This window comes from Ceratotherium simum, chromosome 2, assembly GCF_057802395.1.
Source record: "Ceratotherium simum simum isolate JZ-2026a chromosome 2, ASM5780239v1, whole genome shotgun sequence".
Lineage (NCBI taxonomy): Eukaryota > Metazoa > Chordata > Mammalia > Perissodactyla > Rhinocerotidae > Ceratotherium > Ceratotherium simum.
In genome coordinates, this window is record NC_141901.1 from 29,862,871 (window position 1) to 29,884,996 (window position 22,126).

Consider the following 22,126-nt stretch of genomic DNA (forward strand, 5'->3'; position numbering starts at 1 on the left):
GAAGTTAACAACTTCATTAAACCAAGATCTTTTAGATAAAATATATTTTAAATTAGGTAAATGCAATGTTTCTCTATCTTTATTCTCATGTGGGATTAAACTTTTTAAACTACAATCTGAAAACATCATGGCTCACCTATTTGCAACATGTGCTCCTTTCTTGGAATGGCTTGGAGGGCTCTATCCTAGTTTGAAGGGAATTCTCCATTGGATGAGGAGTAGGCTTACCTGCCAGAAGCCAAGCCACTCCTGTTCTAGAAGAAACCAGTTCCTTTAACACTTCTGAGACATCAAAACAAAGAGCTCATGTATCTGTTACATATCTTTTAATCCTTTTATTAGTTTTCGAACATCTATGAAAGACAATATATATATCTATGAATTCTTCAGGAAATTAATATACTGAAATGGTGTTTAATGTTGAATATCCTGCCACAACACTCCTGGGTAATTTATTTATTTGGAAAAAGCAGGACTGTGACACACACCCACTCTCCCTCCTATTTATTTGTCTCACAAATATTTACTGAATGTCCATTGTATGTATTAGTCAGGGTTCTCCAGAGAATCAGAACCAATAGGATATATATAGAGAAAGACATATATAGATACACAGATATAGATATAGATAGATAAATATCTGTACATATATGTAAAGAGAGAGACAAAGAGAGACAGAGACAGAGAGACAGAGAGAGACAGAGGGAGGGAAAAAGGGAGAAAGGGAAAGAAAGAGAGAGAAATTTATTATAAGGATTTGGCTTATGTAATTATGGAGGCTAGCAAGTCTGAAATCTTCAGGACATCTAAAAAATATCTTCACAGCAATATCCAGACTGATATTTAACCATGGACACCATTGTGTTAGTGCCTGTTGAGTTGATTCTGACTCCTAGCTACACAGTGTACAGCAGAGCAGAACCCTGCTCAGTCTTTTTGTGCCATCCTCTCACCTTCTGGTGCTATATCAGACAGTGGTCTGCTGTTATTTATAAAGTTTTTATGCCCAACTTTTTTAGAAGTGGGTGGCCACGTCCTTCTTCCTAGTCTGTCTTAGTCTGGAAGCTCTGCTGAAACCTGTCCACCAGGGGTGACCCTGCTGGTATTGAAATACCAGTGGCATAGCTTTCAGCAACACGCAGCTGCCACAGTATGACAACTGACAGACGAGTGGTGTGGTTCCCTGGTCGGGAAATGAACCTGGGATGCAACGTTGAACACACTGAATCTCATAGCTGCCAGGGCACCATAGCTGAACCAAACTGACACATAAAATTAACCATCACACTCACCATGTGCCAGGCACTAAAGATACAGAAGTGGACAAGGTTGACAGACCCATGATCTCAAGTAGCATACAAATACAGATTCATAGAATGAAACTGAATTAATACAAAATATATAGAGAAAAAACATATACACATACATTTAATGTGAAGAGAGTGGAAGGACGTGGTGAGTGCAGCAAGGCAAACTCGGCCTCATGGCCACTGATGCAGGACAGGTGTTCTGTCCTGAGGTTCATCTACTACATCTTCTCCAGTCAGTCCATTACTGTCAGACCCCGCGACATTCCCCTTGGGCCATCTTTATTGCATGCACTGCTCACTTGGATTACTGAGGCTTGGCTCTCTCACACAGTGTACACATGGACTTAGAAACATATATGGGGAAAATGCTCAGCAGAGCAGCTGTTGTATTCTTTCTGCCTCTCCTGACTGTGTCTCCACATTTCTTCCACTTCTATCTTTTTGCAAGACTCACTGAGAAAATAGACCAAAATGCACACCTCTGTGGAAGTGTCCTTCAACTTAGCTCCCAACACTTGGCCAACATTTCTCCTGGTGACAGGCCCAGTGGATTCCAGTCATTGCCCTGACTTGTATATTGTCTATTTTTCTTCACTGGAATCAGACATGTGACTGTGTGACTGCCAGCCCCTTTTACAAAGCATGTTAGTCTCCTATCACCTGAAAGTGATCTTGGTAATTACAAAAACTCCTCAAGAGTGTCCCTGATATATCATAATATATTTATAATCTAGAAAGAGACAGAAGTGCTATGGTAACCAACAGTTGAGCAACAGTTAAAGAATTACTTAAGAATCAAGAGTAATGTGCTACTATGCATTTTGAGAGAGAAAATAATTTGTCAGAATCATCCGATCCTGTCAGGACCCTGTAAGTTCTGCAAATGGGAGGAGGTGATTCCGCCAGGTGGGATCAGCTATTTTAAGTCCCAGACATTCTAATCTGGAGATTGGCTTTCTTTCTTCTGTTGTTCCTTCTGTGACCCTATGTTTCCTCTTCTCCTGCTAATGCTAGGCCCCTGGGTTCTCATCCTTAATTCACAACAACTTTGTCTACTGCTCCTCAATTCCAGTTTCTAGTCTTTCAACCTGGTAACTTCCTTCTGATTCCTAATGGTTTCTTTTGTTTCAATATTTTTTGTTCACCAGGGACCGTATCTGACTCACTTAAATGCAGTGATTCAACACAAAAGAACCCAAGCTCTCGCTCTCAACAAATATCTTTTAAGGACAAAACACTGATCCAAAACGCTGTACAAAAAAGGAAGAAATAGGTATATTTTGTATTGATTTTTAAATAACGTATCTGATTCTGTCCATACAATATGCTTGTCATTACATTAGGTAAACGCGATTTAAATCGTGAAGTTAGTTTATGTGCTTAACACCTAAAACTTTTTTCCTCCTCATATGAACATTATCTTAAAAGTATTTAATTTGCATTATGCCCTAGCACCTTTGTAAATCTGAGTCTTGCATATTATTATCCAAGTAATAAAGCATTCAGGAGAAAAGTTGTCTGTGAGTCCCTGAAGAGACCCTCATCTCACAATACAGGTGACTGCGGTAAAGGGCTCTCAACTAATGCAGTACTCAATTTACAGAAGTACTTTTAAAAGAAGAAATAAAATGTTATTAGGAGTGAAATCTAAAAAAAACTGAAGTTACACGTGCTAGTTCTATCCAAGGATCATGCTAGTGAATGATTTTGTTAGTGGATAGTTCCGCTGTATATCCCCTTGGCAAAAGTATAAATACCACTTATTTATACTTTTAAATTAAGGAGATAAAAATTTAAAGAAAGATTGCTGGACCAGAAATGCTGGGAGCATGGAATTTTGTTATTTCTTCCACAATGCAAATTCTTCAAATGTTATCGTATCTTCTGCTTTTTTTTTCTTTCACTTTGGTTGTGCTCCTTGTTATTGTACCCTTGTTCGTACTTAGTAGACTGCCATGCATCAGAAGGCTCTAGGTAAGCTTTGAATGAACTGGTTACAGAAATGAGGAGGGAGGGCAACTCCGAGGAGAAGACAGAGCTGAGTGGAGCAAACCCTCCAGCCCTGGACTGGACACAGATGACCTTGGTGATGTCTTCATCACGGGTTTTCATGTTTGCCAATGAGTCAGAGTCACCCCTAAAGAATGTTCTCAAATGCATTGTACACATAATTAAAATGAAGCAAATAGTATTGCTAGTGAACGAGAGCCAGAGAAGTAGATTAACTATTAGATCAGCTATAGTTATTGGCATGACAATACAATTGAATGTTGTGAAAGACATTGCCTATTTCTGTTTAATCTTATTGGAAAACTACTCACCTGTGTCCAGGATCCAACTCAGAGGAGAGGATTATGTGCATGACCTGCCAAGGAGTTTCCTCAGGTGGCTTTATAACTGAGTTACTGTTTCTTGAAGTAGATGTGCCAAGGCTTAGAACATTTTATCTGTATTTTGTCTTTTTTCTAGACGCTCAGAGGAACAATAAGTCTTATAGTCCATTAATTCATTTTGTAGTCTAAAACTTATCTTGGTTCATAATTCTTTTAAATTTCAGCTTTATTGAGGCGTAATTGACATATAAAAGTGTAGGATGTTTAAAGTGTACATCATGGTAAATTGATATATATATATATATTGTGAAAGGATTCCCCCCATCTAATTAATTAACACATCTCTCAGCTCACATATATACCTTTTTTTGTAAGAACACTTGACTTCTACTCTCTTAGCAAATTTCAATTAAACAATACAGTGTTATCAACTATAGTCACCATGTTTTACATTAGATCCTCAGACCTTATTCATCTTATAGCTGAAAGTTTGTACCCATTTGCTAACCTCTTTCTATTTCCCCTACTACCCAGCCCCCAGCAATACCCAGACCCTGGCATCTACCTTCCACTTCCTGTTGCCATGAGTTTGCTTGTTTGTTTGATTTTTAGATTCCACGAATAAGTGACACCACGTGGTATTTGTCTTTCTCAGTCTGGCTTTTTTCTTAGCATAATGCCCTCAAGTTCATCCACGTTGTTGCAAATGACGGAATTTCCTTCTTTCTCAGGGTTGAATAATATTCCGCATTTTCTTGTCCACTCACCTGTTGATGGACAATTAAGTTGTTTACATATCTTGTCTGTTGTGAATAATGCTGCAATAAACACGGGAGTGCAGATAACTCTTCAAGATCTGGTTTTCATTTCCTTTGGATATATATCTAGAAGTAGGATTGATGGATCATACTATTAAACTATTAAAAATAGCTCTGTTTTTAATTTTTGGAGGAAACCATACTGTTTTCCATAGTAACTGCACAAATTTACATTCCTACTAACAGTTCACAAGAGGTTCTCTTTTCTCCACATTCTTGCCACAACTTGTTATCTCTTGTCTTTTTGATGACAGCCGTTCTTTTAACAGGTGTGAGGTGACATCTCATTGTGTGTTTTTTTAATTGAGATATAAATGACATAAAAAATTATATTCGTTTCAGGTGTACAACATAATAATTCGATATTTGTATATGTTGCTCAATGATCATCACAATAAATCTAGTTAACATCCATCACTATTCATAGATATACACAAATTTTTTTTCTTCTGAAGAGAACTTTTAAGATCTCCCCTTTTAGCAACTTTCAAATATACACGACAGTATTATTAACTATAGTCACCAAGTTGTACATTATATCTCCATGACACATGTATTTTACAACTAGGATTGTGCACCTTTTTTGTTCCCTTAGGAAGATTCGCCCTGAGCTAACATCTGTTGCCAATCTTCCTCTTTTTTGTGTTTGTGTGTGTGCTGCCACCACAGCATGGCCACTGACAGACGAGCGGTGTAGGTCTGTGCCCAGGAACTGACCCCAGGCTGCTGAAGTGCAGCGTGCCAAACGTAACCACTGGGCCACCAGGGCTGGCCCCAGAATTGTATACCTTTTGACTGCCTTCACTCATTTTGTCCACCCTCACTCTCTGCCTTTGGCAACCACCTATCTGTTGTCTGCATCTATGAGTTTTTCTTTTTTTTTTTAGATTTCACATATAAATGAGATCATGTGGTATTTGTCTTTCCCTGTCTGATTTATCTCGCTTAGAATAAAGCCCTCAAAGTCCATCCATGTTGTCACAAATAGCAAGATCTCCTTCTTTGTTATGGCTGAATTATATTCCAGTGTGTATATATGTGTATATATATATATATATACCACATTTTCTTTCTCCATTCATCCATCAATGGACACTTAGGTTGCTTTCATGTCTTGGCTATTGTAAATAATCCTGCAATAAACACAGAGGTACATATATCTTTTTGAGTTCGTATTTTAATTTCTTTTGAAAAAATCCCCAGAAGTGGAATTGCTAAATCATATGGTAGTTCTATTTTTAACTTTTTGAGAAACTCTATGCTGTTTTCCATAGTGACCGTACCAATTTACATTCCCACCCACAGTGCACAAGGGTTCACTTTTCTGCACATCCTGTCCAACGCTTGTTGTTGCTCGTCTTTTTCATAATAACCATTCTAACAGGTGTGTGGTGATATATCATCACGGTTTTGATTTGCATTTTCTTGATAATTGGTGATGTTGAGAACTTTTTCACATACCCGTTGGTCATTTGTACGTCTATTTGGAAAAATGTCTATTGTGTTCCTCTGTCCATTTTTTAATCAGATTGTTTTTTTGCTCTTGAGTTGTATGAGTTCTTTATATATTTTGGATATTAACCCTTATCAGATACACGATTTGCAAATATTTTCTCCCATTTTGTAGGCTGCCATTTCATTTTGTTGATGGTTTCCTTTACTGTGCAGAAGATTTTTGGTTTGATATAGCACCACTTACTTATTTTTGCTTTAGTTCTCTTTGCTTTTTCTGTCAAATCCAAAAAGTCTTTGCCAACACCAATGTCAAGGAACTTACCACTTATGTTTTCCTCTAGGAGTTTTGTAGTCTCAGGTCATATGCTCAAGCCTTTAATCCATTTGATTTGATTTTTTGTCTGGTGTAAGGTAGGGATCCAGTTTCATTTTTCCACATGTGACTGTGCAGTTTTACCACCATCATTTATTGAAGAGACTATCCTTTCCCCCTTGTATGTTCTTGACTCCTTCGTCATAAATTAATTGGCCATGCATGTGTGGGTTTATTTCTGGGCTGTCTACTCTGTTCCATTGATCTATATGTCTTTTTTTATGTCAATACCATACTGCTTTGACTACTACAGCTTTGTAATATAGTTTGATATCAGGAACCGTGTTGTCTCCAGCTTTGTTTTTCTTTCTCAAGATTGCCTTTGCTATTTGGGGTCTTTTGTGGTTTCATGCAAATTTTAGAATTGTTTTTTCTATTTCTCTGTAAAGCACCATTGGAATTTTGACAGGGATTGCACTGAATCTATAGATTGCATTGGATAACATGGACATTTTAGTAATATTAACTTTTCCAATCCATAAGCATGGAATATCTTTCTATTTATTTGTGTCTTTTTCAATTTTTTTCATTAATGTCTTATATTTTCAAGATATAGGCCTTTTGTCTCCTCGATTAAATTTATTCTTAGGTATTTTATTCTTTTTGATGCAATTGTAAATGGAATTGTTTTCTTTTTCTGATAGTTTGTTGTTAGTATATAAAAACACAACTGATTTTTGTATGTTGATTTTGTATCCTGCAACTTTATTGAATTTTTTGATTAGTTCAAATAGTTTTGTGGTAGAGTCTTTAGGGTTTTCTACACATAATAGCATATCATCTACAAATAGAAACAGTTTTACTTCTCCTGTTCTGATTTGGATTTATTTTATTTCTTTTTCTCGTGTAATTGCTCTGGTTAGGATTTCCAGTATATTGTTGAATCAAAGTGGTGAGAGTGGGCATCCTTGCCTGGTTCCTGATCTTAGGGGAAAAACTTTCAGCTTTTTACCAATGAGTATGTTGTTAGCTGTGGGCTTGTCATATACGGACTTTATTACATTGAGCTACATTCCCTCTATACCCAGTTTGTTCAGAATTTTTATCATGAAAAGATGTTGAATTTTGTCAAATGCTTTTGCTGCATCTATTGAGATGATCATATGATTTTTATTCTTCATTTTGTTAATTTGGTGTATCTTATTGATTGATTCGTGGATGTTGAACCACCCTTGCATTGCTGGAATAAATCTCATTTTATCATGGTGTATGATCCTTTTAATGTATTGGTGAATTCAGTTTGCAATGATGTTAAAAACTCTGCATCTATGTTCAGCAGGTATAATGGCCTATAATTTTTCTTCTCTTGTAATGTCCACGTCTGGTTTTGGTATCAGGGTAATCCCGGCCTCGTAAAATGAGTTTGGAAGTGTTCACTCCTCTTCTGTATTTTGCTAGAGTTTGAGAGGGACTGGTATTAATTCTTCTTTAAATGTTTGGCATAATGCACCAGTGAAGCCATCTGGTCCTAGACATTTCTAGGTTGGGAGGGTTTTGGTTATTGATTCAATCTCTTTACTAGTAATTGGTCCATTCAGAATTTCTATTTCTTCATGATTCAGCCTTGGTAGGTAGTGCATTTCTAGGAATCTATCCATTTCTTCTAAGTTGTCCAATTTCTTAGTGTATAATTGTTCACAGTAGTCTCTTATCCTTTGTATTTCTTTTGTATCAGTAGTAATGTCTCTTTCATCATTTTCACTATCATCATTTTTTATCAGTAAAAAAACTTTATTTTTTGACCCTATCTCTTTTTTTCTTAGTAATCCAGCTATAGGTTTGCCTGTTTTGTTTACCTTTATCTTTTCAAAACCCAGCTCTTAGTTTCATTGATCTTTTCTATTGTCATTTTAGTCTCAATTTATTTATTTTTGCTCTGACCTGTGTTATTGGCTTCCTTCTACTAACATTAGGCTTAGTTTGTGTCCTTTTTCTAGTTCCTTGAGGTATAAATTTAGGTTTTTTATTTGAGATCTTTTCTTTTTCCTAATGTAGGTATTTATTGTTACGAACTTGCCTCTTAGAGTTGCTTTTGCTGCATCCCATAAGTTTGGTAGTTGTATTTCCAATTTCATTTGTCTCAAGATATTTTTTGCTTTTTCTTTTGATTTCTTCTTTGACATATTGGTTGTCCAGGAGTGTGCTGTTTAGTCTCCACATAGTTGTGAATTTTCCAGTTTTTTGTTGTAGTTGATTTCTAGTTTCATACCTTTATGGTCAGAAAAGATGCCTGATATGATTTCAATCTTATTAAATTTATTAACTCTTGTTTTGTGGCCTAACATATTATCTATTCTAGAGAATATTGCATGTACACATGAGAAGAATGTATATTCTGCTGCTGGTGGATGTAATGTTCTGTAAGCGTCCATTAGGTCCATCTGGTCTAACATGTAGTTTAAGTCCAGTGTTTCCTTAATCATTTTCTGTCTGGATGATCTATCCATTGTTGAAAGTGTGTGATTGAAATCTCCTACTATTATTGTATTGCTCTCTATTTCTCCCTTCAGTTCTATTAATATTTGCTTCATGTATCTAGGTGCTCCCAAGTGGGGTGCATTGATGTTTACAATTGTTATATCCTCTTGTTGGATTGACCCCTTTACCATCATATAGTGACCTTCTTTGTCTCTTATTCTAGTTTTTGCTTTAAAGTCTATTTTGTCTGATATAAGTATTTCTACTCCTGCTTTCTTTTGGTTTCAGCAAATAATTAAAGTAGGTGACTGATCCTGTATTTACAACAGATGTTTAGGGGCAAAAATGATAATAAATTACTAAATTTAAGGAAACAAATGAAAGAATAAGACAAGCCCACCCTCTATTCTACCAAGTGTACTCCCAATCCCGTCTACTTTTTCTTTTTTTCCAAAGCACGTATCATCTTCCAACATGATATATACTTTACTTATTTACTATATTGATTGATTATTGACAGGCTTCCCCTGCTGGAGTGTAAGCTCCATGAGGAGAGGCAACATTTTTTTTTTCACTAATGTACTCCAGGTGACTAAAACAATGCCTGCTACTTACTCATGTAATCAGTTTCACGTAATAATCCTGTAACAATAATTTTTAATAACTTATATTGAGATTTTTATTTTACATAACTGTGAAATAATAAAAATGTGTGTTGATCTCTGTGTTTGGTTTCTGGCACAAAACTCCTGAAACCCTTGTAATTTCCTAAGTGTTAAGAACACGAGGAGCATCTTTTGTTCTAATATTTGGTCTTTAACCCTGGTTTCTGACACACGGTTCCTAAAAATCTTGTAATTTTCTGGGTCATAGGAGTATCTTTTGTTCTAATGAGGAAACTTTGAGTGGGTTCCTAGATGGCTCCTGGATGAGTGCTGGTCACCAGAAAGATCAAGCCATGATTAGAAGCTTGAAATTTTCAGCCTCACCCTCCATTCTCTTGAGAAGGGAGAAGAGCTGAAAATGGAGTTAATAATCCATCATGCCTAGGTGTTGAATCCTCCATAAAATCCCAAAAGTATGGAGTTGGAGAGCTTCCAGGTTGGTGAACAGTTGGAGGTGTGGGGGGACTGGCACACTTGGAGAGGGCGTGGAAGCTCCATGCCCCTTCTTACTTACCTTATTCTATGCATCTCTTCCATCTTGCTGCTCATCTGTATTCTTTATCATATCTTTTAATACACTGGTAAGTATAAGTGTTCTCTTGAGTTCTGTGAGCTGCTCTAGCAAATTAATCAAACTTGAGGAGGGAGTCATGATTTATAGCTGATCTGTCAAAAGCACAGCTGGCAACCTAGACTTGTGATTGGCATCCAAAATGGGGGAGGCAGTCTTGTGAGACTGAACCCTTAACCTGTGGGATCTGACACTATCTCCAGGTAGATAGTTTTGGAATTAAGTCGAGTTCTCAGATACCCTGCTGGTGTCTGAGAATTGCTTGTTGGTGTGTGGAAGTCCCCCTACATGTCTTCGAATTGTGTCCAGAACCAAAAAACTGATATATGAGTTCTAAAATCTGTGTTATAAGCCAGGAGGTGTAAACTTTTTTCTGTAAGGAACCAGGGAATAAATATTTTAGGCTTTGCAGGTCATACAGTATCTTTGGCAACTATTTGACTCTGCTGTTGTAGTGTAAAAGCATCCATAGATAGTATGTAAAATATAATAATAATAATAAGCATGGCTGTGTTCCAATACAACTTCATCTATGGATATTAGAATTTGAATTTCATATAATTTTCATATGTCATGAAATATTCTTCTTTTTTCCCATCTATTTAAAATGTAAAAATCATTCTTAGGCTTGTGGGTTGGATTGGCCCATGGGCCATAGTTTGACAACCTCTGTTATAAACCACACTTCACAAACAAATCATGTTGTAAATGAAAAGGAAGGCCACTGGTGGACTTTTGGAGAACTCTGTTAAGGGTAGGGGACTCTGCCCTTCCACACTGACCAAAGAGCTTGACAAATCTGATGATATTATCATCAATTTTTACCTCTAATGGGGCAGATAAAGAGCTCAAGCTAAAAGTCAGAGAAGTATCAGCTCAGACTTTCTTGTTAACTTGTTATTAATTATTATTATATTAATAGCATTATTAATATTACCTTCAATCAAAATTTCTTGAGTAATCTTTTTTAAGCCACATGCCCTTTTCATGAAGCTTAGTTCAGTTGAACTGGAATAATGTAATCTATAAACCCATATAACCCAGCTCAGGTAACCTGGCACCAGCCACTAGATGCTGAGAGCAAACGACCAAATGAGGATGCCCTAGCCAGCCCCTCCACATCCCACAAGATCACCAAAAACGACACGTGCCTCAGGCCTTTTATTGCCACGTGCCTCAACTCGTTTATTAAATATAGTGAAGCTTAATGTATTTCTTATATTTAGAACAAAAATAAATATAGTAGAAGTATAATATTTTCTTCTTGCTCCCCAGTGGATTGTTTCACTCTGCAACTCCTTCTTGAAGATCACTAATCTGGCATATGATTCGCTCACAGAGCATATGTAAAATCATACTTTACATAAAGCTAGAGATAATTCCTTATTTCAAAGTACCCTGATTTAATATCTTAGATGTACTTTCCTGCCTCCTGCCTCTCCTCCCTGGTCAGTATTGGTCATTAAAGGATGTCACCTGCAAGTGCAGTCCTTCCAGTGTCCTCAGTTGAACCCGATGGGGTGAAGTGCATTAAGCCCCACTGCCATCAATAGGTGGTGCTGGAAGGTGTTACTTGTGTCTCTTGGACTGAGCTGAACTTCCATCATCTGCATGCTCCCCAGTCCCATTTATATCCATACCCTGCCTAGGATCAATTATCTCATGGACTTTTTCACATCCTTGCATCCTGCTCTTCTGCAACATCCACTTAGCAACATCTCCACCCTAGAGTCAGACCAATCTTCACCTTCCCTTCTTACGTACTGCTGTAGTAAAAGGACATCTCTGGAATAATGATGCCTCTGCAAAGATCTGGTTTCCACACTTGACGCTGCTCAGCAATTCATGCACTCATTTAATAAAAATGCAATTCATGCATTCATTCAATAAACATGCACCAGGCCTACTCTGTGCCATTCCTATGTACTGGGAATAAATCAGTAAACAAAACAGGCCAGCACGGAATTTACCCCATAGTGGTGGGAGACAAACACTGAACTGAATAAAATAGTACGTTATAGAGTATTTGCAAAGATGATAGGTAGTGTGGGGAAAATAGAGGGAATTAAAAGGAATCAGAAGTGACGAAGCCGGGCAGGGTGGGCAGGGAAGCTGTAACTTTAGGTGAGGCAGTGAGGATCAGCCTCCCAGGACTAGGTGCTTGTCCCTTGTCTGCTCCCTCTCGTATTCCTCTCAGCAACTCCTCCATTCTTCTATCTCTCTCCTCAGACCCCAAGCTCAGCCTTCATCCCCTGCTCCCTCAGCACAGGTCTTGCCTCCTACATCATTAATAAAATTGAGGAATCAATTATAAGCTGCCTCAAACTCTTGCCCCGTCTGCCCTTGTGCCATCCTTTCCTCTAGTCTGGGAGGGAACCCTTCTCAGAGTCAAGCTCAGCATCTCCATAGGAGCCACAAGCCCATCCTCTCCTCCTCCCTTGAGCTCCTGCATCAACTATGCCTCCCTCCTAATATCATCAACATGACTTGCTCCCTTTGGGAATCCCCCTCAGGCTGTGAACACAATCAAGTTCTTCTATCCTAAAGCCAGTCTCTCTTTACCCTGCCCACCCGTATTTCACTCTCAGTCTTTTCAAACAAGTTTCTTCATTCCAAAATCCTGTTTCACTTTCCTGTCACACTCTTAGAACAGAGTCTTATGCATGGTCAGCATTGCTGTCATCACCATTATCATCACCCTTGTCCACAAGATATTGCTCATCATCATCATCATTCCCTGGTTCTCCTACCTCTTGGACCCTTCCTTTTCAGTTTCCTTTATGGGCTCCTTCTGTCGCTTAAACATTGACCCACTGCACTTTTCTGTACGTATTCTCTCTTTAAGCAATTTTATTTGCCCTTGTGGTTTTAACTATCACAAGAGCATATGCTCATGAATCCCAAATCTACATTCCTAACTCCAATAATTCCACAGCACAGCTTCAGATCCATATATGATTTTGCCTGCTCCATACACACCCCAAAATTACCATATCTAAAACTGAATGCATTACCTTCCCTCCACAACTGCCAAAGCTACTTCCCTCCACGATCCCTCCCTCCCTGCAGGGCACCTTGCTATACCTTTATCAGGGTATATTATTTGTTTATAGATCTATATTTGCCACTAATAGAAAGCTCCTTGAGGATAAGGACTGTATCTTATTCATGCTTCTACCCCAAGCCTAACTCAATGCTTGCCTAACCCAATGTATGTTTCAAAACTGACTACTGAACTGAGTGCAATGAGAATGCTTTGATTTTCTGCTCAGTGATTCAGTTCCCCATATGAGGTAGAAGCTTGTCTAAATTTCATTCCACCTAACTGGAGTCAAAACATTCTGTCTCAGGCACAATCCAGGGGCTGGTGTCTTTTCTCTGTACCTTAGTATTGTCCCATTTGGGACAATTGTCCCTCCATGCCCTACTCATTGGACACAACCCCTAGAAGGTAAACAAGATTTGTATTATTAAATATATTTTGTCTTTTTCAGACTAAATATTTGCTTGAAACCAGAAAGCAATATTTTGGATCCATAGGATATTTCTTTAAAGAAAACTTAACGATTTCAGCTAGTCTTTATTGATTTGGCCACCTGTATATTAGCAGACAGAACTGGCCAGTATAGAGGGGTTTTTCTTTTGAGACGTAGAAAAGCTCACTGTGTAGCTATGGATACATCAAATCTAGAGCTACAGATAGAACAATTTCCTCTGAAAGAAATACGGAAACTAGCTGAATGACTCCTACACATCAGGCAAATGAGAAAATACCTACATTACTCATAACAGTATGGGTAGGAAAGGCAAAAAGACACATTTCCCATCCCAGCACAGCATCAATCAGTAGTCAAACAACTTCCAGTTTCTTCCTGAGGAGTGAAGGGTTTCGATTCCACATCTACCATCTCAACTTTTAAGACGCCCACCTTAGAGAGCCCCCCCACCCCGAAACACCTAGCTTTAAAGGCCAATGGGGCTTGCATCCAAGAAACCCACAAGACTATAGCAAACAAAATAGTTCGTAGTGGGTTAATGAGGACTCTTCATGGCTATACCCCCAGAAATCAGTGCAGAGGGAGCAGGCAACTTATCCCCACCTCCCAATCTTTCCCTGAAAGAGTTTATTTTCATACTTTAAAAGCTGCTGCCTGAGGGTAAGGCCTTTAATTTAGCAGGAATCTAGGTGCTGACTGCAATCCTTCGCAGCATCTGGGGAAACTAGCAGACAGCACCTCTGACTTTTTTCTCAAGCCTGCTCCAAATAGCCCACATCTCCTTGGAAGGAAATTTTACACATGTCTAGCGCTCCAGCTTTTGTGGCTGCCACCCAAGGGATGGGCCCTTCAATTGCCTGGCTCTAATAGCCAATGGGGCTTGCATTTAAGAGTCCCACAGGACTGTAGCAGACAAAGAGGCAGTTATTAACAGGTCTAGTAGCACTCACGTGTAGCTATACACCTAGGCCCAGCACAGAGGGAGCAGGCAAAAAAGACCACCTCCCAGTTTCTCCCTGGAAGAGGCCCAAGTACATACTTTCCCAGCTGTTGCCTGAGAGTCTGGCTTCCAATCAGCCTGCATTTGGTGCTGATGTTTACCCTCCCTTTGGGACACTGACAGGTCTTGGCACACGCTCAACTATAGGGAGCCACTAAGAAGAAAAAAATCAGGTAGGACAATCCCAAAGGTTTGAGAGACAACCAAGAGCTCAGTCTGCGCTGAATGATAGGTTCATCTCCTACGTGAGACCACTCCATCAACACTGGGAGAGGTGGCTGTTTTATCTAATGTGAAGAAACCAACAAAGAGAGTCAAGAAAAATGAAGAAACAGAAGAATAAGTTAAAAAAAAAGAAAAAGAACAACATAAAACTCCAGAAACAGACCTTAATGAAACAGAGGTGAGGGATTTACCTGATAAAAAGTTAAATACAAAGGTAGTAAAGGTGCTTATCAAGGTCAGGAGAACAATTCATGTGCAAATTCAGGGGGGTTCTATGTGTTGCATGCAGTGGATTTTTAGTCTGTGATGTCTAAAATTTATGATTCATCATTTTAGCTTCTCAATGGACCTGCATGATGTTTAGTCATCTGGGGAGTGGGGTGGGGCTGTCAGCAAGCTGCTCTCTTATCAGCTGTCTGCAAAATAGGCTCAAAAACTTTGGTTACTTTGTTTGTATGAGGCATGGTTTCCCTTGGACCGGAAAGAAGAAATCAAGATAGTGCAATAGGTTAGCTATTGTTCTAAATAGAAATCTGCACTATCAAATTAATATTTCCTTGAATACTTACAGTGAGATTAAACACTTCATTAGTAGATTATTTTTTTCAATATGAACCTTTAGCTCAATTCTGCCCTGTGAAGTCAACCATAATACTGGGTTTAGAAAATGCTGACAACATGCTAATTTCTATACATATAAACTTTTTAAAGCCAAATACAGAAGATAAACAGAAGTCTTTGTATGTGAACCATCACAAAAAGATAACCTTAAGCCAAGAGAGAGTACAGTAGACAGGGCATTCACTCTTCATATTTCAGGCATACACAAGTGCAATTTTCTGCCACACTGAGGACTTTAGAGTCAAATTTGATTTCTCTTCCTACTTAAGGTTAGTGTTACTGCATTTTGTATATTCAGAAGCAAGAGTTTTTGTGAATACTTTAGGAAAAAATGTTTATTGGTTATAAATGCATGATTATCTTTTTTTTTTTCCATATCTATACCCAAAAGAGTAGTGTTAATCAGAAAAAACCAAGGGTAAAAGATGATGTGTGGCAAATAAGATAGGAGAGAAAGGGAAGCCCATAGGAATCTTATACTTTTATATGACTCAGAAATTAAATATGGATGTGATCCATCAAAGACATGGAGAGAGTTTGATTCATGGATCTTTTTGGAAAGAGGGAAACAAAACTCAGGAAAAAAGAGGTTTCAGAGGAACAAGAAAAATTCTATTTGAAAGTTTCAGTAAATTTAATAAATCTGTGATATTCTCCACCTCCTATAATTTCTGAAGCATAGAGAAGAAATATGCAAAACGAAAGCACTAAAATAGATGCTCATAACAATGGAATGCTGAGTTTTTCGTTATTACTTGATAAAATTAGAATCTACTATATTCAAAGAACTTTTGTGTATTTGGATTTTTTTTTGTTTGCCTTTATATTTCTAATTTATCAGTTTGTTGTGTTGAGATTTTTTCCAATTAAAAGATTTTCTTTCAGCTGTTGGATGTCACAGTGTGTTTACTGATAAAAGGATATCCTATTGTAGGATATTGTTATAAAATGCTTTTACACATAATCAGTGAAGATCAGAAGAAAGGGAAAGAAGGATATTGTTATAGGCAGAATTCTAAAATTACCCTAGTGACCCATGTCCTCATATTATTCTCTTCCCTGGAGTGTGGGTAAAGTCTGTAAATATGATGGGGTATCACTTCAATGATTATGTTCCTTTATATGGCAAAAGGGATTTTGCAGATGTAATTAAAGTCCCTAATCAGTGATTTTGAGTTACTCAAAGGGAGATTATCTAGGGTGGGCCTGAGGACTTTAAAAGAGGTGAAGCATCAGAGAGACATGCTTCTGCTGACCTTGAAGACACAGATCCATGAGATTTACAGCTGCAAGAAAATAAGTTCTGCTAACAAGCATGTGAGCTTGGAAGAGGACCCCAAGGCTCAGCACTGGCTAATACCTTGATTTTAGTCTTGTGAGACTCTGAGCAGAGAATCCAGCTACACTGTACCCAAACTCTGACCTGTGGAAAGTATGAGACAATAAATGGGTGCTTTTTTAACTCTCTCTGTTTGTGATCATTTGTTATTCAGCAATAGAAAACTCTTCCAGATCTTCAAGTACTTTTAATTCTCATTAGTTACAATGAATGTTAATTAGCTTCTGTAAGAATTTCCAAGCAGGATAACCAGGACAGAACTCTACACTATCAATATCTCAGCCCTTATATACATGTTTGCTTGTTTGTCTGTATACTGTGGTTTGGGAGCTAGATGTGGCCTCAGCAGTCACCTAATTAACCTTTTGTGTTACAGATGAGGACAAAACACCCAAAAGGCCAAGTGGCTTGCATTAAATACGTAGCTGGCTGGTGGGCAGCATCAAGATTCAAACCTGGGACCTTGTGGCTCTTTGGTCAATGCTCATCCACTATATAATGATTTTTTGTCCTTACGTGTTTCTCCTGGACTTAGCCATAATGCAAAATTGCTTTTTAAATTTCCACTATAAACTGAAGGAGAGAAAGAAGGGAGCCAATGAACGGATATCGTCAACTCTGAGAATATATGTTTATAAAGAGCCTAAAGGGAAGAGTAATTTGAAGACCAGAAGAGACGAGAAAAGTGATAATCAAGTTACTGTCTAGTCATTTTAAATATGTGGCATTTCGACTCTTGTTGTATCAGAATTTTCAAAGAGTTTTGTTATATTTTTCTATAGTCTATACAGTGGAGCTGTATCTTGATATTATTTGCTGAGGCAGAATGACCTTTCATCCAAGAAAATCGGTCATGAAATATCCTGCCATTTGAGGCAAAATGGATGAACCTGGAAGGACATTATGTTAAGTGATCTAAGCCAGATGCAGAAAGACAACTACCACATGATCTCACTTATATATGGAGTCTGAAATAGACAAATTCATAGAAGAAGAGATTAGAATGGTGGTTGCCAGGAAATGGGGAGATGTTGGTAAAGTAGTCCGAAGTTTCAGTTACGCAAGATTAATAAATTCTGGAGATCTGATGAACAATGACATGCCTATAGTTAACAATAATGTATTATACACTTGAAATTTGCTAAGAAGGTAGATCTTAAGTGTTTTCACCAGGAAAAAAAAGAAAACAAAATGGTAACTATGTGAAGTGATGGATATGTTAATTAGCTTGATTGTAGTGATTATTTCATAATGTATATGAAATACAGGGCCAGCCCCATGGCTTAGCGGTTAAGTGCGCGCGTTCCGCTGCTGGCAGCCCAGGGTTCGGATCCTGAGCACGCACCGACGCACCGCTTCTCTGGCCATGCTGAGGCCACGTCCCATATACAGCAACTAGAAGGATGTGCAGCTATGACATACAACTATCTACTGGGGCTTTGGGGGAAAAAATAAATAAATAAAATTATGAAATACATATATCAAGTTGTTCACCTTAAATATATATAACTTTTATTTCTCAAATATAACTCAAGAAAGCTGGGGGAACAAAAGAGACTCAAAATGATCTCATATGAAGTTGTAAACTTTTTAGTTGTCGGGCAAATTTAGGTATTGGGTAAAAATGCTATGATTGTATTTCCTTTCTTGTTATAAATTTTTGCTTTCTTTGGCGTTAATTGTTCCATTTGTATTTGCTTAATTCTCCATGCACTTATATGACCCAAATCCTCCTGCAAAAGCTGAAAATCTCCTCTTAATTTGGTTAAAAACATTAGGTAAACGTATTTCTCTCTTCTTTCTCCCTTCTTAGATCCCTGTCTCTTGGAATCTGCTGATCTGCTAGGGTTGGACTGGCTGCCATTCCAGGGCTTTTCTTCATCATCTGAGAATTTCCTTTGCCCTGCTCTTGATTTGAATCACGTTTCCTGGATCTTGGGTCTTCTCCCTCTTGGCTTACCATTTTCTTTTGGTGGAACATGACCTCCAGTAGCTTCATGAGGGAGTGTTTATTGGTAGTAAGTTTTATTAAACCATGCAGGTCTTAATTTTACCTCCATGTTTAATTGATAATTGAGCTGGGTATGGAATTCTAGATTCAAAATGATCTCCTATCTGACTTGTTAAGGACTTTCTTCGTTATCTTCTAACATTAAGTGTGGCCTGTTTTTCTCCTTGGAATATTTTGTGATATTCTCTTTATTCCCAGTGGTCTGGAATTTCATGATGACAAGCCCTGGAGTAGGTCTTCCTCCATTCTTTGTGCTGGGCATGCAGAGGACTTTTCGTTTAGAGATTTGGATCCTTCTGTTCTAGGAAATATATTTAAATTTTTAAAAAGTATTTATTCTATTTCATCTTATTCTCTTTCTAGAGGACCTATATTTTGCATATTGAATCTCCTTTCCTGATTACCTGCTTTTTCTGTCTTTTCAGTTTTCTAGCTCCATCTATTTATTCCACTTTCTGGAAGATATTTTCTCAATCTTTTCTTCCAGATCTCCTGCAGAGATTTTATATTTCTGCTAATATTTTTAATTTCCAGAAGTTCTTTTTCTCTGATGTCCCTTTCTTGAAGCTATCTAGGCTTATTTTATGTACATGTATCTTCTTTTATCCATAAAGATATTAATTATGTCATTTGGTTTTATATTCTCCCTTCTATGTCCATTTTCTCTGAGTTTCTTAAGAGGTTAGATATGATATCAAAAACATAAAATGTGGGAAGAAGGGAGTAAAAGAGTAGAGCTTTTAAAAAGAGGTCAAACTAAAGAGACCATCAACTTAATATAGATTGCTATATACATAGGTTATTATATATGAATCTCATGATAATAACAAACCAGAAACCTATAATATATATACAAAACACTGAGAGAAATGAACCTAAACATAATACTAAAGAAAGTCATCAAACCACAAGGGAAGAGAGCAAGAGAAGAAGAAAGGAACAGAGAAGAACTACTAAAACATCCAGAAAAAAAGTAAAAAAAAAAAAAAATGGCAGTAAGTACCTACTTATCAATAGCTAAGTCAATGGACTAAATGTCAGTGGACTAAATTCTCCAATCAAAAGGCATAGCGTGGCTTATTGGATAAAAAAACAAGACCCATATATATGCTGCATACAAGAGACGCACTTCAGACCTCAAGATACTCACAAAGTGAAAGTGAAGGGATAGAAAAAGATACTGCATGCAAACTACAATAAAAAGAAAGCTGGGGTAGCAATACTTATCTCAAACAAAATAGACTTTAAAATAAAAACTGTAACAAGAGACAAAGAAGGGCATTACATAATGATCAAGGAAACAATCCAAGGAGAGGATATAACATTTGTATATATCAATGCACCCAACATAGGAGCACCTAAACACATAAAGCAATTATTAACAGACATAAAAAGAGAAACAGACAGTAACACAATAATAGTAGGGAACGTTAAGACTCCACTTACACCAATGGATAGATCATCCAAACAGAAGACCAAGAAGGAAACATTGGCCTTAAATGACACATGGGACCAGATGAACTTAGTAGATACATACAGAACATTCCATCCAAAAACAGAAGAATACACCGTCTTTATAAATGCACGTGGAACATTCTCCAGGATTGATCACATATTAGGCCACAAAATAAGTCTCCATAAATTTAAGAAGATTTAAATAATACCAAGCATCTTTTCTGACTACAACGGTATGAAAGTAGAAAACAACAATAGGAAGAAAATCAGAAAAGCCACAAATATGTGGAGATTAGGCAAAATGCTACTGAAAAACGATTGGGTCAGTGAAGAAATCAAAGGAGAAATCAAAAAATACCTGGAGACAAATGACAATGAAAAGACGACATGTCAGAATTTATGGGATACAGCAAATGCAGTTCTAAGAGGGAAGTTTATAGAAGTATAGGCAAACTCAACAAAAAAGAAAAATCTCAAATAAACAATATAACAGTGCACCTAAAGGAACTGGAAAAAGAAGAACAAACAAAGACCTAAATCAGTAGAAGAAGTGAAATAATAAAAATCAGAGCAGAAATAAATGAAATAGAGACTAAAAAAACAATAGAAAAAAGTCAATGAAAGAAAGAGTTGGTTCTTTGAAAAGATAAACAAAATTGACAAACCTTTAGCTAGACCCACAAGGAAAAAAAGAGAGAAGGCTCAAATAAATTAAATCAGAAATTAAAGAGGAGAAATTACGATGGACACCTGAGAAATACAAAAGACTATAAGAGAATACTACAAAAAGCTATACGACAGCAAATTGGATAATCTAGAAGAAATGGATAAATTAGTAGAATCATACAACCTTCCACAACTGAATCAAAAAGAAATAGAGAAATTGACTAGACCATCACCACTAAGGAGATCAAAATAGTAATCAAAAACCTCCCAATTAATAAAAGTCCAGGACAGGCTGTCTTCCCTGGTGAATTCTACGGAACATTCAAAGAAGACTTAATGCCTATCCTTCTCCACTCTTCCAAAAATTCAAGAGGAGGAGAAGCTTCCTAACTCATTCTACAAAGCCAACATTTCCCCGATACCAAAACCGGACAGGGACGACACAAATAAAGAAAATTACAGGCCAATACCACTGAGGAACATCAAAGAATAAATCCTCAACAAAATACTAGCAAATCACATGCAACAATACATTACAAAGATCATACACCATGATCAAGTGAGATTTATGCCAGGGATGCAGGAGTGGTTCAACATCTGCAAATCAATCAATGTGATACACCTCATCAACAAAATGAAGAATAAAAATCACATAATCATCTCAATAGAAGCAGAGAAAGTATTTGACAAGATACAACATGCATTTATGATAAAAACTCTGAATAAAATGGGTATAGAAGGAAAGTACCTCAACATAATAAAGGCCATATATGACAAACCTACAGCTAATATCATCCTCAATGGTGAAAAACTGAAAGCTATCCTTCTAAGAACAGGAATCAGACAAGGATGCCCACTTTCACCACTCCTATTTAACATAGTAATGGAAGTCCTAGCCAGAGCAATCATGCAAGAAAAAGAAATAAAAGGGATCCAAATTGGAAAAGAAGAAGTAAAACTGTCACTATTTGCAGATGACATGACTTTTTATATAGAAAACCCTAAGGAATCCACCAAAAATCTTTTAGAAATAATAAATGGATATGGTAAAGTTGCAAGATACAAAATCAACATACAAAAATCAGTTGTGTTTCTATACACTAACAATGAAGTAGCAGAAAGAGAAATTAAGAATAAAATCTCATTTACAATCGCAACAAAAGGAATAAAATACCTAGCAATAAACTTAACCAAAGAGGAGAAAGATCTGTACACTGAAAACTATAAAGCATCGTTGAAAGAGATTGAAGAAGACACAAAGAAATGGAAAGCTATTCTGTGCTCTTGGATTGGAAGAATTAACATAGTTACAATGTCCCTACTTCCTAAAGCAATCTGCAGATTCAGTGCAATCCCTATCAAAGTTCCA